Source organism: Apteryx mantelli, chromosome 1, assembly GCF_036417845.1.
Source record: "Apteryx mantelli isolate bAptMan1 chromosome 1, bAptMan1.hap1, whole genome shotgun sequence".
Taxonomy (NCBI): Eukaryota; Metazoa; Chordata; class Aves; order Apterygiformes; family Apterygidae; genus Apteryx; species Apteryx mantelli.
The window spans coordinates 157,989,150-158,004,615 of record NC_089978.1 but is presented as its reverse complement, the minus strand read 5'-3'; the positions used below and the strand labels follow the sequence as shown (position 1 = coordinate 158,004,615).

The 15,466-nt window shown below is 47.3% G+C and overlaps 1 protein-coding gene across 3 annotated transcripts in view; it reads right to left on the bottom strand.

Annotated features, from left to right (window-relative positions):
• Positions 1-11,253, bottom strand: part of DENND2A (DENN domain containing 2A) — a 66,347-nt gene extending 55,094 nt beyond the window's left edge. For all 3 annotated transcript variants that reach the window (XM_067307928.1, XM_067307934.1, XM_067307943.1), the window contains exon 1: positions 11,155-11,253. The gene's annotated coding sequence lies outside the window, so the exon portion shown is untranslated. The remainder of the gene's footprint in view (positions 1-11,154) is intronic.
• Positions 11,254-15,466: the final 4,213 nt, after the last annotated feature.

Genomic DNA, 15,466 nt, shown 5'->3' with positions numbered 1-15,466 from the left:
TTTTAGTAGAAAAAGAAAATATTTGCTTCCCAAATTCATGCCACTTACACAGAAGATCAGGGTTTAGTTTTTTTAAGGAGCTTACAGTTATTTCATGACTAAGTTTTTTAAAAAAAGTGAGAAATCTTGAAAGCATTTACTTGAGAAATCTTTGCCTCCTTCTCCCCCCAACCCCCCCCCGAAGCATTTCTTTGCGTTTCTCATGGCAGAAAACCTAGAAACTGAGGATTTATTAAACAGGCACATACTGTTCACTACTCTCCTCCAAGGGATGTGCTGAACTGAATGCAATACATACTCTAGAGGACATTCATTCCCATTGTTTACTCTCATATACATATATATATTTCAAATGTTTGATAGTAGAGCAGAGGCAGAGAATATACGCACGAATTCCTACATCGAGCTCTTATCTCCCGACTGAAGCAGAGCGTATTCTTACAGCAGCTTCCAACCCCGAGAAAGTGCATCCAAGTTTTGTATTCCAGGGTAACCACAAGGGCATACTCCACCCAAGATACTTGAATGTTGTCCTGGACCGGGCCCCAATACTGTTTATTGTGCACAGGAAAAGCTCATTACTACAAAGAAACCAGCACTGAATGCATTTCACAAGGGCACATTTTACACAACCCAAAACAAAATATCAAAGTAGGATTCTTCTGGAGTCAAATCCTCTGCGGAAGCCCCTGTCCCCTGAATGATTCAATAAACATCATCCTCTTTCATCTTGAGGCTCAAATGCCCCTTGTTTCCAGTCCAACTGGAGGTGAAATCCTTGCTCTACTGAAGACACTGATGCAAGCTATTTTGGTGTGGCTTGCATTTCTCCCCCCACCCCTGCCATTCACATTCACCTCATTTCTGCCTCCCACCAGCACAAGGCCACGTTAACCCACACAGTGCCCCCCCCGCCCCAAACTTTTCAATTTCATAAAACTTTACGGAGGGGACAAGTCCTACAAGGGTTCATATAGCGTGAGGCAGAGCACGGAGGTTTCGCCAGGGTGAGGGAAGAGGTCTCCAAGAGCAGAAGACAAGTCCTAGGAGACAGGCAGCCTCCCTGGCCGCTCACCTGGCAGTACAACGGGGTAAAACCCTGATGATAGGTGGGTTCCTCTGTGAAGTTCCCACTCTCCCCCACCCAAGAAATACAAGCGTTATACATTCAGCTATAAAGGTCCGGCTCAGGAAAGAGGCTCTTGCATAAATATTTTTTTCCGTACAGCTGCTGATGACTTTAATAAATGTACATACACCCTAGATTAGATACTATTAATTGGCCAGTTAGACATGCCTCACCAGAACTACTTTCTTTATATAAAGGTAGAAGCTGCATTATGTTGTTTCAGTTATCCATGGCCAAACACAATGGATCTTTAGATAAAGACTACAATTTCTTTATTGGCAATACAATTGGCAGACGCTACTGGCAAAGTAAACCTAAACTTGATCTTTCAGGGGAAATTCCCCTAACATTTTCTTCAACAAGAAGAGGCCCAAGAAGAGCTTATGTAATGCTATACTTGATTTACTTCTTGGCTGGAAAAAAAAAAAAAGGTTTAGCATTCAAGTAGGCATCCTTCTTCCCATCTCTTCCATAAGTAATAATTCACACATTCACATTGGATAGCATTTACTTAATAAAAGTTGGTCATCCACTTCTCTTTGTGGGTCCATTACATTAATATTAAAAAGAAAATAAGACAGAAGAGAAATTTCAGCACTAAATATAGGTGGGCAAGAACTTGATTTTGCCTATATGCATTTCCAAGCAAAAGGAATGTTAGAGATGCAAAGTATTTTGAAATACAGTTATCCTATAAAACTAAGAAATCACTTTTCTTTAGATCTTCTTCACACAAATCTATACGTTGACTTTTGATGACAGGTAAGAATGATGAACAAGAAATCAGTTCTATCTCTGGTCATATGTTCGGTAAGATTTTTTTGAAAATATTGTACATTGAAATAAGAGTAAGCAGTTTATACATTAAGTGTGCTCCTAGGATACTTCAGATTAACATAATATCCTGTGCAAGAATGAAACTGGAACAACAGGCAGATCCACCTCCACTAACTCTGGCTGTCCACATGTGAGCTAATCTTTTAGCCTTTTTAATACTCCTGAGGGGTGATTCATGCCCTAGAAGTACTCTCTTTTCCTGAGGTAGATGTCTCACAGACTACACCAGTGAACTGCACTGTAAAAGTGGCTGTTTCTCTTTACTGACCAGAAAGAGTCCAGAAACTAACTTAGCTGGGCAAGATGGATCCCACTCACATAACTGAAACACAGCCGCATGGCCTCAGCAATTTAATTTGTATAAATCACAGATAGATCGGAGTTTTGCTGGATGAATAAATTATTTATGGTTTCCGATCAACTGAAACTGTTTTAGCCAAGTTCAAACTAAATTCACAGTGTGGGGAGGTGAAAAAAAAAAGAAAAAAAAAGAGAGATAGAAACATTTAAGAAAATGTTCGATGTAATCTAAAGAAGACATACATGAGTTGAGTTCTTTATTTTGTAATGACATTTCCTATCAAAATTTATCTAGATTTATGGGAGGAGAGGTTATACTCTCCCTCTAAAGAATCTAAAACATTTGTTTAAGCTTCCCCTCCTCCCCACCAAATATTTTTTGGAGAGGAAAAAGGAGGGAATGAGAAAGAAGGGGCTACCCTGCTCTTCTCCAGATAGTTTTTTGTTGTTTTTAAACTCAGCCACAAATGGAAAAAGAAATACAACATCTCCTCCAAAATAACAACAAAAAACTCCATGCTCACGGCCAGATCATTGCTCGGCTAAAGTTAACGGAGCTACAACAGTTTACACCAGCTGAGGAACTGGCCTTGTGTTTCTGGTGACCTCATCCACGTACACCTCACTGCACATCACCAAGTTTTACTTCCTCTTTGAAGCAATTTCTTAAGAAAAGTTGCGTTATACAGTCTTCCACTTAATTCTGCATTCAAGTATGTCATTATAAAGCATACCAAAACCTCTTCTATAGCAGAATATTGTTCACAGGTTTAAAAAAAAATACATGTGCAACAGAGACAGCTAAACTACATAGGTCCTTCCAAAAAAAAGAATAGGTTGGTGATGATGTTTCCAGGCATTTTTGAAAATTTCTTTCCACTTAAAAATAGATAGAAAGAAAACCAGTGTAATCCAAGATCAGGCTTGATTTTTCAAAGAGCATATCTTCACAGGGAGCCTGAAGTAAAAAGCAAACTTGAATGGAAGGCTGCCTTTAGCATGAATTAGCAGAGGGACTGGGATCACATATGTGAATAGTTTTGTTTGAAGAACAGGAGAGCTGGAATTTTTATTTCTGCAGTGATTGCTGGTCAGAGTTGAAGTACTCCACTGCTTCCATAGAGAAAGCCCTCTGTTTCTGATAAAATTTCCAGATTCCTTCAGATCAGAAAAATTGCTTTCCACACGTAAGCAAATATTAGGCAAGTGGGACATTAAACAATCTATTAACATATCAGAATATGTTAGTTTAAAAAAAAAATCAGTGAATTCTGACAGTCTTATGAAATTTATGGCTTTTAGAGGCAATCCTATTTTTCCTTGAAACACACCCAGAAGCGTGTTTCTCTGACTAATGGAGGACTTTAGGAATGTAGCAGAGGAACTGTTGGTTTCTCACTGCATTTGTGTACACTAAATCCTCCTACAAAGAAAGTTTCCTACTGTGCAAACAAGAAGATACCAGTGGGGCAAGCTTTAGCATAGACTAAGTGGCAATAGCTATCAGTATCTTTCCCCAGTGCAAGTACAGAAGTAGTCTATGCTAGAGGTGACACAATGGCAAAACTTCAACTTGCAGTCACTCATAATAATCTCGGGGGAAAGAAAGAGAAATCTGATGCAAAAAACAGTTACTGCAGTTACCGCTTATTTCCCAGTAGGAAATCTCTCCGTCCTCCCTCTGAGCTTGACAGAATTGAATAATGGAGCCAACGAGATCAGGGTTTCTTACACCATCCGGAAAAAGCTCGATACCTTACATATCCCTTTTCAGTAAGTTTGCAGAGTCCGACTACAAATTGCTGCATATACAGCCTAACATGTCAGGGCAGGAAAAAACAGATTCACAATTACAGCCAGATCCCAAGCTCACTGAATTCATGGAAAAACTCCCATTGACTTCAGTAGACTGTGGAGGATGCCTCAGGGTCTGTTTTTGGCCAGACGTTGATCTCTGAAGTATAAAAGCAGAACACTACATGTGCTGGAGAAGACACTCTTCTTGATTTTAGTAAGAGGCATTTCCCCATACTAATACATGCCACTCGGAGCTCTGGATAACCCAAGCCTCAGCTCCTACCCAAAAGGAAACATAAAACCTGATTTCCTTAAGTAGAATTCACAGCATGTTTCACAGATGAAACATTGTATTTTTGCATATGGGATACATATCTGTCTTCTGCGGGGGCTTAACATTTTTCAGAAAAAAAGCTCCAATAGTTCGAAAAGTCTCTGGGAATTCTGTCCTTTTTAATTCAGGTACATGCCAGAACATTTCTCATAAGGTGGTGTTTGGCTGACACTGGTGAGTGAAACTCACATTTATGAAGTGCCCTGTGCCTGTGCCACGCTGCCCTGTGAAATTTGCCATTTCCCTCCACGAAAATTGGCTCTATCTATCATGAGAACACAGTCCCCAAGGATGGGAAAACCAAGCCTCTTCACTGCTCTCCTCTGCAAACAGATGTGTGCACGTTCCCCAGCTCCGTAAGTCATAGCTGGCTTTTGGCAAAGAAGCGCAGCAGCTGCACATCTGCAGCAGGGAAAAGCTTTCAGTGAAAGATACAGAGGGGGATTTTATCCTCCCCCTCCTGCAAAGCAAGCTCAGCATTTGTTTCTCTCTAGATGACACCCTGATGGGTTGATTTAATCATTCACATATGCATGCAATGCTATCCACAATGCCAGCAAAATACCAGTGCTGTGACAGCATCTCACCTGAACTGTGTACAGTAATGTGACTTGTCAGCAAGAACTTGGCAAAAAGTCTCACAGGATATTAAGAGGAAAGCAACATTCAAGGACATCACTAATATAAAATGATTCTCCTGAATACTATTGTGTGTGTGAGAGACCATTTGGAACTAGAAAAACACCTCAGCAGGTGTTTAATTTTAAGCTGTGCTCAAAGCCCACTATCTTCAACAAGATTTAAGCTAGTGTTGCATGAAGTTCAGTCCAGACTTTCCTGAGCAGAAATGATGTGCTGAATTGGGAGCCCAACTACTCTGCTGGGTGGACTTCAGCATGCACTTAGAACTACACATCTGCTTAAATGATTTGCTGAACCAGGGACACTGTACGAAATATTTAAATGTAGAGGGATCACAAAAACACTTCATCACCTTTATTCCCAAAGAGAAATGTAATTAAAACACAGAGTATATAGCCATTTAAAATGATTCTGGTTTTAAAGAGCAATAAACCCTTGCCCCCAAAACACAGTCTCTCCAGTGGACTGCCGGAGTCTGCAGTAAGTTTTCTGAAAGCCTAACTTCTGTGCCTGAATTTGGTCAGGAGTCACCTGCTTTCAGGTATCTGCAGGACCACAGGTCTCAAAGGTCGGCCCTATGCAAAACTTTCATCCACTTCCAGGAGAGGTGGCATCTTTCCCCAGTCAAGCCACCCCTAACCATCATCAGCTCTTGGCACTTTAAGTGCCTGGGCCAGATTTTCAAATGGGCTCGGAGCCAAGCTTAGGACTGCTTGACCAAGGCCATATTTTCCACCGGGCACAGTCTCCAACACAGGCATCTAACCAAGACAAGAGCTTTCCAAGCACGACCAGCACCCTGTACACTGAACTGTTCAGCAAACCTAATTACTTATGCGATGCCTAATGAGAGCCGGGCATAGGAAAATACAGCTGCCAGCATTTACCAACAGAGCCCATCTTCCCACGGCTCCCAGCCAGGTTGTTAGCTCTCTGCTGTATTTGTGCTAGAAGGAACAGGATCTATGATACAAACCTCCACCAGCAATAGTGACACCGACTTACAGAGAAGACAAGACTTGCCGTAGTTAGAAGATGCCATAGTTAAAATAAAGTCCTTCCAGACCCTCAGGTTGACTCACGACAGCAACATCTACCCTGTTAATGCCAGAGCACAGCACCAGTAGCAATTTGCAAGTCCCACTTTAGGCATCATACACAGAACCAACCAACGGCCAACTTACTTGTCTAGCTGCCTTGCTTTTGGCTTCTACTCTGATCTTCCACCAGGAACTTTTAAATGATCCATGTCCCATACCCACACTCTTACGTGAGACCCAGTCAAAGGTGCACCTGAAGCCGCCTGTGCGGAGAACCCGCTGGGACAGCCAGGCCCATCTGGTAGAGGCTTTTCTCCGAGTGGGTTGGTGTTTTTATTTTAGCTCCCTCTGCTTCTGGGCCCCTCTCTGTCTCTCGCCCCTCCCATCTCTCTCTCTGCTCATGAGGAGAGAGTTTCCATCCTGGCTCCGGGCCAACATATGTATGGGCAAAGGCAGTACTCAGGAAAAGCCATCTTCTGCTCCCTTTCATCGCATAAACATTGCTGTTTCCCAGCCCATGAGGCCAGAACTGAGCGAGAGCTTTTGCCGCAGCACAGAGGGCCTGAGAACCGGCTATGCGGAGCCACGGGCAGGTGCCTCCTGCCTGGGCCTGGCGAAGCAGCCTGGCCGGGCCGAGCAGCAACTGCCTCCTCTCCCAGGCCCATCCCCACCTGCGCCCCGGGACTTCTCCCCAACCATCCCAGAGCTACTCATCGGGTGGCTGCCACATACACGTCGCCTTCAGCAAAGGACCAGCAATGGGACAATGAAAGGAAGCCTCACAGTAAATGTAAAACAGACCCTGCTTTATTCACTGACTCTTAACAAGTTTGATAACTAAAAAACAACCTTTAATCATCACTGCTATTATCGTTATCTGCCCTGTTAAATTCCCGGAATTAACATTATGCTAGTTTTAGCTGGTTTTCCTAATCCAGGGAGGTGAAGAAGTATTGAAATAATAAATGAGGATTATACCAAAACTTGCAGTGTTCATTCCAGGAGAACATAATTCTTTCAACCTATGCTTGATTTCCTCTCAGTTTTACTGTGGGATATTACTACTTGAAGAAAAGACAGGAATGAGGTTATCAATACATGTTATCTAACCTAAACAAAGGAGTCCTAAAGTTTCAAATTTCTTATGGTCCCCCTTTTTGGGTCTTTGTCGTACATAGATGGTATCCTGCACTTGACCAGCAAAGATGTCTAGGTGACATATTTACCTCAGATCAGTACAAACCCAGGGTTTTTCCAGCATATGATTACTCTTGCAGTAACCTGACTGGGGACTACTTATGGTGCCAGCCACATCAGTCCTGTGTCTGCTGACTACAGACACAAGTGCCTTGACCGGATTAGCCAGTGAGCCACGCAAAGGTTGGGATGGATTTTGAAAAGGGTTGGCATATAGCACCTCAAGTAGTTAGTTATTTAACACAGCAGTGATGCCTGTTGGTGCCACAGTGACAACAGAGACCTCGAACTACTGGTCCTCGGCCTGTTCTGTGCCAGGCTTCCACCCTTGGACACGTTGCCCCAGTTGAAAAGTCAGGTTATAGAGTGCTAACAGGTACAGGGACTCTGCTCTGCAGCTTCTTCTTACTTAGAAGCCCAATTTCAGGAACAGCCATGGCCTCTGCTGAAGCCACCATTTCAAAAGCACAGCCCAAAGCCAGACAGTGGACCCTGGAGTTCAGTCCAGCAGTGTGCACAAGGCTAATCACTGACACCAAAAGTGGCCCCACTCGCTCTTCGCTGAAACCACCAGCAAATGATGCGTCCATCCACACATTTCAGCCTTTGCTTTCACTTCCAGCAGCAGTTGGTAAAGCCATTTAGAGGTGAAGAACAGAGAAAAATCCCATAAACAAGATAATCATGCTGTTGTCGTTTCCGTTCCACTTCATAGATACAATCAAGACAACATTGTCTCTTCTCATTGTCTTGTCTGGATAAAACAATGCCCACAGACTGGTACCCTCAGAATACAATATTACTGAATCATATCTGTTCAAGACCAGGCTCATTCATTTACTGTCAGTGTTCGAGTGCAACAGAGAATTTCTTTCGAGCAACATCCCACTCCCTTCTTCCTTGCGGAGATTCTTCTCAGTCCTTAAGGAGCTGCTATGCAACTTAATTAAAAGTCTTATTTCAGCATTTCCTTTATAGTGGAGGCCTCTTCCAGCCAGCTCTTGGGATCATGCCAATAGACATATCAGCCACCAGTACTTAAATCTGTCTGTTAAAAAATGCTTCCCTGAAGAGCTTATACCTCAGTTCTGGATGTCTAAGAGAGCTGATCATCAAAATTAACCAGTTTCAAAAAGAGCTTAAGAGAGGTTCCTCCACATTCTAATGGGCTTAACAGTGGAGTAAGAAGCCTTTTCTCCAGCCTCCATTTAGAAAGGAAAAGGTTTGGTATAGTTCAATTCAGGAAATAAATCCCATGTGCTACAAAAGGAAGAGAGAATCAACTGCCCTGGATGATGCATTCATGGGGATCCAAAAGAATATGACACTTCTTGGGCAATTATGAAATGACCAGCACCACCCACACTTAACAGTCTGCCTCTGTGGCATCAAGACCTGACTGGAGAACTTCTTAAACTTGGAGCAAGCATTGTATTTGCCTCTGTGTCCCCAGAGTGCCTAACAAAACAAAAGTTTAACTCTAATCCATCTAAGTTAGTTATTGAGGATGATATACAAAATAACTCAACAGCAAAGCTTCTACTGAATTTGGATCACCTCTGAAAAGTACAGCCTTGCAGCTTAAGTGGTCTTTATTTATTATCTGCATGTCAAAATGAAAATTAGTAACAGATAAACATGCGGCATGGGCATACTGTAAGCACTTGACAAAGCATCTAAATGCCCTTCTTGTTTTTGGAGAACAGAAAGCATCACGTGGTTCTCTTTACAGACAGAAAGTCCCAAAAGATTTCCCAGGGCAGCGAGCTGCAGGCACTACCAAAAGAAGCAAGTTGGGGCATTCAGCATCCACTTGTGGTCAACAAGGAGGATGGCACTTGGGGATCAGAGCTGACGAAAGCAAGCAGTTCTGCACTGCCTGTCAGGACAGAGAACATGCCGTGGGCCTGCCCAGCCTTCAGCACAAAACCTTCTAACCCACAGGCGAAGAGAGGTCCCAGCTGAGCTATAAATCTTCAGCCTGCTTTCTTACATCCCAGGTCGCTCGAATGCCCTTTGTTTTCAGTACATTCTCTTTAGTTTCTCAAAGAGACGCTCTATTATCCTGGGAAATATTGTGGCTTTCCTCTCATTTCCATACTTACAGTTTTCAGTTTTTTCCAAGTCTGTCCCAAGGTGGTAAATATCCATCTCACATGCTGAAACAACACTGCCTGGACTATTAAAAAGCACAAACAAACAACACACAAACCCACAAACATTACCCTGATGACAACAATTCAGAACACAACATAAAGGTCAAGCAGATGCATTCCTTCCTTTGGCAGGATGCGGCAATGACTTGCTTTCTGGCGGTTCGGAAATGGAGCCAGTACAGTTTGTCGGACTTTGCTGCCACACACCAAGAGTTGTCAGTAAGGTAACAGCCAATGCAGAAAACAGCATTTTAATCCACCAGCAACACCAGCTGCTCCCCTCCCAGTAGTAGTCCTGCTGAAAGCCCCAGGGAAATCCCTCTGCTCCTCTCTTTATCCTCCCAGCTGAGCTCCAGCAGCCAAGACACTACTCTCCTAAGAGCAAAAGCCCCGCTTAAATGGCAAGAGCAAACGTGGCAGGGGACACCTCTGCATCAAGAGCAGTTTCCAAGAAACTGGCTGACCTGCCCAGGAATTAAACCATGCTTTTGTAAAATGCTCCCTGGACTTAGTACTTATCTGTGAGAAAATTAAGCGTGTCATTATCTGCTCCTTTGAGGTTCAAGCACAGCCCCAAGCAGTCAAAAGGCCTCAATCCTCCCCCGTCCCCCCGCAGTCTCCTGTCCAACACCAAGCACCTCAGAGACTCATAAAGCTGGAAGCTCTGCAGGTGTCCCAAAGGCACCTTGTGCCGCGTCTCCTCCAGTGTGCATTTCACACCCGAAGACCACAGCTGTAAATTCTTTCCTGCTCCCTTCCCAGCTGCTGTCGCCCCGCTCCAGACTCTGTGGCGAATCCATTAGCACCCATTATCCCCGGCGATCACAACGGGAAGGCAAACTGGCGTTGCTTTCCCCGGGAGAGGTGAATATTCTCATTGATCCCAAGCGGGAGTCAAAGACAAACGCCACTCTGTTACGCTACAGCCCGCGCCCGAGCGCAGATGTTTCCTCCTGCCGGCGGCAAAGCAAAGGAAGAGCAGACTATCCAGGGAGGAAAGAGAGAAAGACACAGCTAAAAGTCACGGATCGGGACTTGGCCGGAGCTACGGGGGAGTCCGCCACCGATCCCAGCAGGGCCTGGGTGTCCCCCAAAATAATTTGCTCAGCGAGTGGTTCCGTTTTATTTTCCTGTCGCCGGAGGACGGGCCGGGCTGGGGCCCACCGAGCGGAGCCCGGCCTCGGCGGCGGAGCGCTCCCCCGGCCGGGGCCCGGCACCGGGGGGCCGGGGCGGCCGGAGCTGTAACCGGTAACCCGGTCACCCGGTGCAAGCTCCTCCTGGAAGCGGCGCTGGGGCGGGGGCGGCAGCGCCCTCCCTGACGGGACAACGTGGTGGAGCGGGCACGCTCGTGCCCCCAGGTTTGTGTCTCTCCCTCCAAACGCATTTTTGGGGGGGGGGGGAAATTGAGTAGAAGGGGAAAGAAAAAAAAAATCAAAAAACAACGGTTTTTGAGCTCAGGGGTCCCGCGCCGCCCCGCGCCCCCCGCCCGGCTAACGGCAGAAACGGCCCCTCGGCGGCGGGACGGCGGCGGCGGCCGCGCCCCCGAGCCGAGGGCTGCGGGGGCCCCCGGCCCCGCGGCGGCTCCTTCCCCTCCCTCAGCCCCGCGCCCGCTTTCCCTCGCTGTGCCGCTCGCTCATCTCCACGGCGGCACCGGGCCGGGCCGGGCCGGGCCGGATCGGCCCCGCTTCCCGCTCCCCGCTCCCCGCCGCGGCGCCCCCCTACCTTCCCCAGCGGCGGCGGCGGCGGGGAGGGGGGGCCGCGCCTTGGCATGGCGGCTGCGCCCGGCGCCGGGCAGGCGGCGTGCGGTGCGCGGCTGGGGGCTCCCGGCCCGCCGCTGCCCCCCGCCGCGCCCCAGCCCGGCCGGCAGGGCGGGAAGCAGCGAGGGAGGGAGGGAGGGAGAGCGGCCCGCCCCGCCGCGCCGCGCCGCTATGGGCAGGCCCCGTCGCCATGGCGACACCGCCGGGCCGCCGCCGGGCCGCCGCGACGCCGAGGCGGCGCCGGCCCCGCGCTGCCCCCGCCGCCGCGGCCGCTCCTGCGCGGCCCGAGGGCCCCGGAGCCGCCTGGCTTCGCCCCGGGCGCCGCCCGATCCCCCTCGAGGCTTCCTCCGGGGGCCGGTGGTCCCCCCGCTCGCTTCGGGGGAGGAAAGCGGTGGCCGGGACAACGAGGGACCCCGGGGGCCGTGGAGGAGCTCGGCACCGGGCCGACGTGCTGTGACAGCCCCAGCCCCGCTCAGCTGCCCTCTCCCTCCCGACCACATTGCCGCCAGCTTCAGGGCAACGGCTTGGCGGGAACCCCAACAGTGATAGGGCAGGACTCAAAACTCGCTCAGTTGTCTGAAAATCACACCTAACAAAACAATGATATGTGGGTCCTTCAAATTTGCCTTTCTCACCTCCCGACTGCCTCATTTGTGCACAGGTCCCTTTTCCAACTTTTCTCTGTCACAATGTCGTGTCGTTGTGTTAAAGAGAGGACAGCTGAGCTTTTCAGTAAGTAACGTAATTCCAGAAGCTGGGACTTGAAAAAAATGACTGGCTATTGCAAATCCCACAGTTAAACCACGCAAGATGGGGACGCCACATCTCGTCATGCTATCTGCGGGCCTGTATTGATCCAGCATGGTAGCAGATTATGCCAGCCCAGGGCAGCGGTAATGCATGAAGGTGAAGGGACGTGCCTGTAGCAAAGACAAAAACGCCAGCCAGGTCTCACAGCTCACTTGGGAGATTCCAGACTCATCAGCTGGGTCACGGTACCTGACCCCATGCTCAGAAGCTACTTTGCCCTTCTGTAGGGCACATTCGCCGAAAATTTCACCAATTCAAGACTGTTTCCTCTCCAGGGGACTTGCCCTTGGTATTTTCCGGATGTTTTTCTATCTGCAAGGAATGAAAAGTCAGCAAATTAAAGAGAGATGAAGCGCACAAGACACCTAGACACCTTTCTAGCTTTGAATACAGGTTTCAGAGGGAAAGTAGCAAGTCCTTACTTGCCACCAATATGGCACCAGTCACTTGAACAACTTTCCATTAAAATTGCCACAGCATTTGAATAGCCTCCATATGCTTGGTTGAAAAGCAGTAAGTCATAAAAGCCTTAAGCCCACAGAGCAATTTACACAGGTAGGTCTGTTCACCGGCACAGGGTCCTATTCCAGCTCTTGGGCAGCACGTGATTTTCCTTGTTTGGAGATGAGCTACACATTAAAGTGAGGGAGAGATCTGGAACAGGAAAGATAGGAGAAAGTTCTTCTGAGTAAAACTATGCAGTTATTAACGTACACCGAAACTGGGAACCAGCGGAAGTTCGGAAGGGCACAGCTTCGATTCCAGAGCCTCCCTGCGTAGGACGTCAGTCTCGTGCGAACAGGCAAGCCCTGTTCAAGGGCGCGAGGCTGGCATCGCCTGGGCAATGGCTGTCCTCTGAAACACACGCATTGGTGGGCAACGGTCACGCACAAAAACCTCCCAAAATGGAGAGACAGATGATGCCACTGTCAGCTGCATCTTCAGCAACAGGTTACTTTGTTTCAGTTTATAGAAGGCACATAACCATTACTAAGGATATGAGCAACACTGTGTAACCACGTAATTATGCAACAAGGTTAGTAATTCACCCCCTGACTCAGGAATAAGTAGGAGACCCAAAGCAATCATCATCAGCCCTTCTGCAAGCCTAAAAAGCCCAGGATTCAGAGCAAGCCTGGAAGATCAAACACTTCAGGAGCTCTGTTGAACCACCATTATCTTCTCAGCAGTTTTTTTTTTGTGTGTGTGAGTGTGGTTTTGGGGTTTTTTTTGTTTTTGTTTTTTTTGTTTTTGTTTTTGTTTTTTATCTACTAGTGCCCTGTCTTGTGCTCTTGGGTACTTATATTGGTAAGTTAGTTAAAGCTCACTAAGGAAAGTACTAATAATCATGAGACCTCAACTGTCCGGGTCAGGCTATCACTAGAGACCCTCAGCTTTTAATTAAAAATAAAAAGGACATTTCTAGCTTATCATGACAGGGGGGAGGAAAGCTTTAAAATGCTCTGATGCAGAAGGCAAAAAAAAAGAGCCCAAACATTAACATTTTTAGTGCTGGTTACCTGCATGAAAAAGTCTCAAGATTTTTGAGAGTCAGCTCATAATTTTTGCAAGTGTGAAGCTGGAAATGCTGAAAAGGGGAAAAGCATGACAGGACAGGTTTTTTTTTTTTTATGATAGTCCATAAAACCAAGATGTGAAGGGCTTGACCTGTACTCAGACATTAACTGTGAGCCAGCACAGACTCAAGACTACGTGCCCCTGGCTCCGTAAGGGACAGGTACAACCTGCAATGGCTGAAGCTCCCCTGTACGTGTCAGCCATAGAGTGCCTATTGCCACAGCTTGACCAGCAGGGGTCAGACACACACACATCTGTAGTAACACACCACCAAAGGCTGTGTCTCTTTAGGTGAGCGACTTCCATATGCTAACCATCGAAATCGAGACAGCAAGGCCTGCCTAAACTGCACATTGGACGGCCAAGGGCCCCTGAACTGCCAAAGCAGACAGACCTACCTACTGCCATGCAGCTTCCCAGGCAACAGGGGTACTTCCACGTTGTCTGCACTGCTCCTTAGCTACCTGGCCCTCGTTTTGACCCAGACTGAGAAATGCACCATCCCCAAGAAATGAGGACACAGGAATGCCGAGCCAAAGGGCAGTCGGGATGCAGCAATCACCAGGCTTTGAGCCACCTTGCCCTTTCTGCCAGGGCCTCCCCGTGGAGAAGATCGCCACGGGACAGCAAGCAGTGGAGACCCAACTCCCCCAAGCACATGGACACCCACCTTTCTCCTCAATCCACTCAGCAGACAGCAGCCTGCTTCATTTTGCTAGTCCTTCCACATAGCATGGTGCCAAGTCCAGTGGCAGCAATATCAAAAGTATGAGCAGACCCAGAATAACCCAGGAGGTCACAGAAACCATTCATTTACCACTAAGAACAGGGGTTCATGCCCTGTTCCCAACATAACCAAACCTTTGCCAGTCTAGAAGGGTAAGTTTGGGGTGAAGAATGGCCTTATGCCAAACCAAAGCTCAGAAGAAATTTCTAGTTAAGATGCTACTGGAAGAAATTTGGGCACGGCTCCTCCATGAACCGTGAGTAATCATCCAGCTGTCTTCTGATCCCCTTCAGAGCAGACACACCAGGGACGGTGGGCAGCAACGGCAGCAGTGCCCCATGGTTGGAGCCCCTGAGGTGATATCACTAACTGAGGGCTGCATTTCCCAACCTGTTGTACTCCTGCAACAGGGTGGTTACGTGGCATTTTAGACCGGCAGCAGAAGAAACCTCCCTCCTTTGTTTCAGTCCATTTTCCATAGCTGAACACCTGGTATTTTTAAAATACACCTCAGAAATAAACACTGTAAGAAAGCATGATAAATATGTTTCTAGAAGGACACCAATGCTCAATATTTTGTGTGCACCTGAAGACTAGGTACATCATGGGCACAAAGAAGAAGTTTAGTTTCTTTAGAAGAACAGTTTCATCACTGACCCTGGTTCTCAAAATCTCATGACCTGTTTTGGATTAAATGATTCCCCCTGCTTTCCATGGTGATGCTCCAGTTGTTTGGGCTACAAAGCCAAGAGTCCTAGTACTTTTGTTAGGATTAAAAATAGCATGTAGCCAGAGCAAGCACAAGAATTACAATGATAAGGAAGCTGTAAATAAATATCCTGAGAGAAATATAAACCATCATCCACTGCAAACAGAAACGCCCTTTGACTGCAAAGAAGCTGAAGCCTTTAAGGAGAACAATAGCCCTGATTTCTCCCTTTTAGTTGTCTCTTTATGGGGACTATGAGTTGAATTTGCCTTTTTCTTTTTCTTTTTCTTTTTTTTCCCCTGGTTTTGGCTAGCTTCCCGCGGGCTGCCCGAGCTCGCCGGGACGTGCGCTCGGGGCCTCGGGTCGCTGGTGCGGGGCTGCTGCCACCGCCTGCGCGGCGCCGCGCCCCGGGGCCGCCCCGAGCGCGCGCGGCGCCTTTAAGGGGCGAGGCCG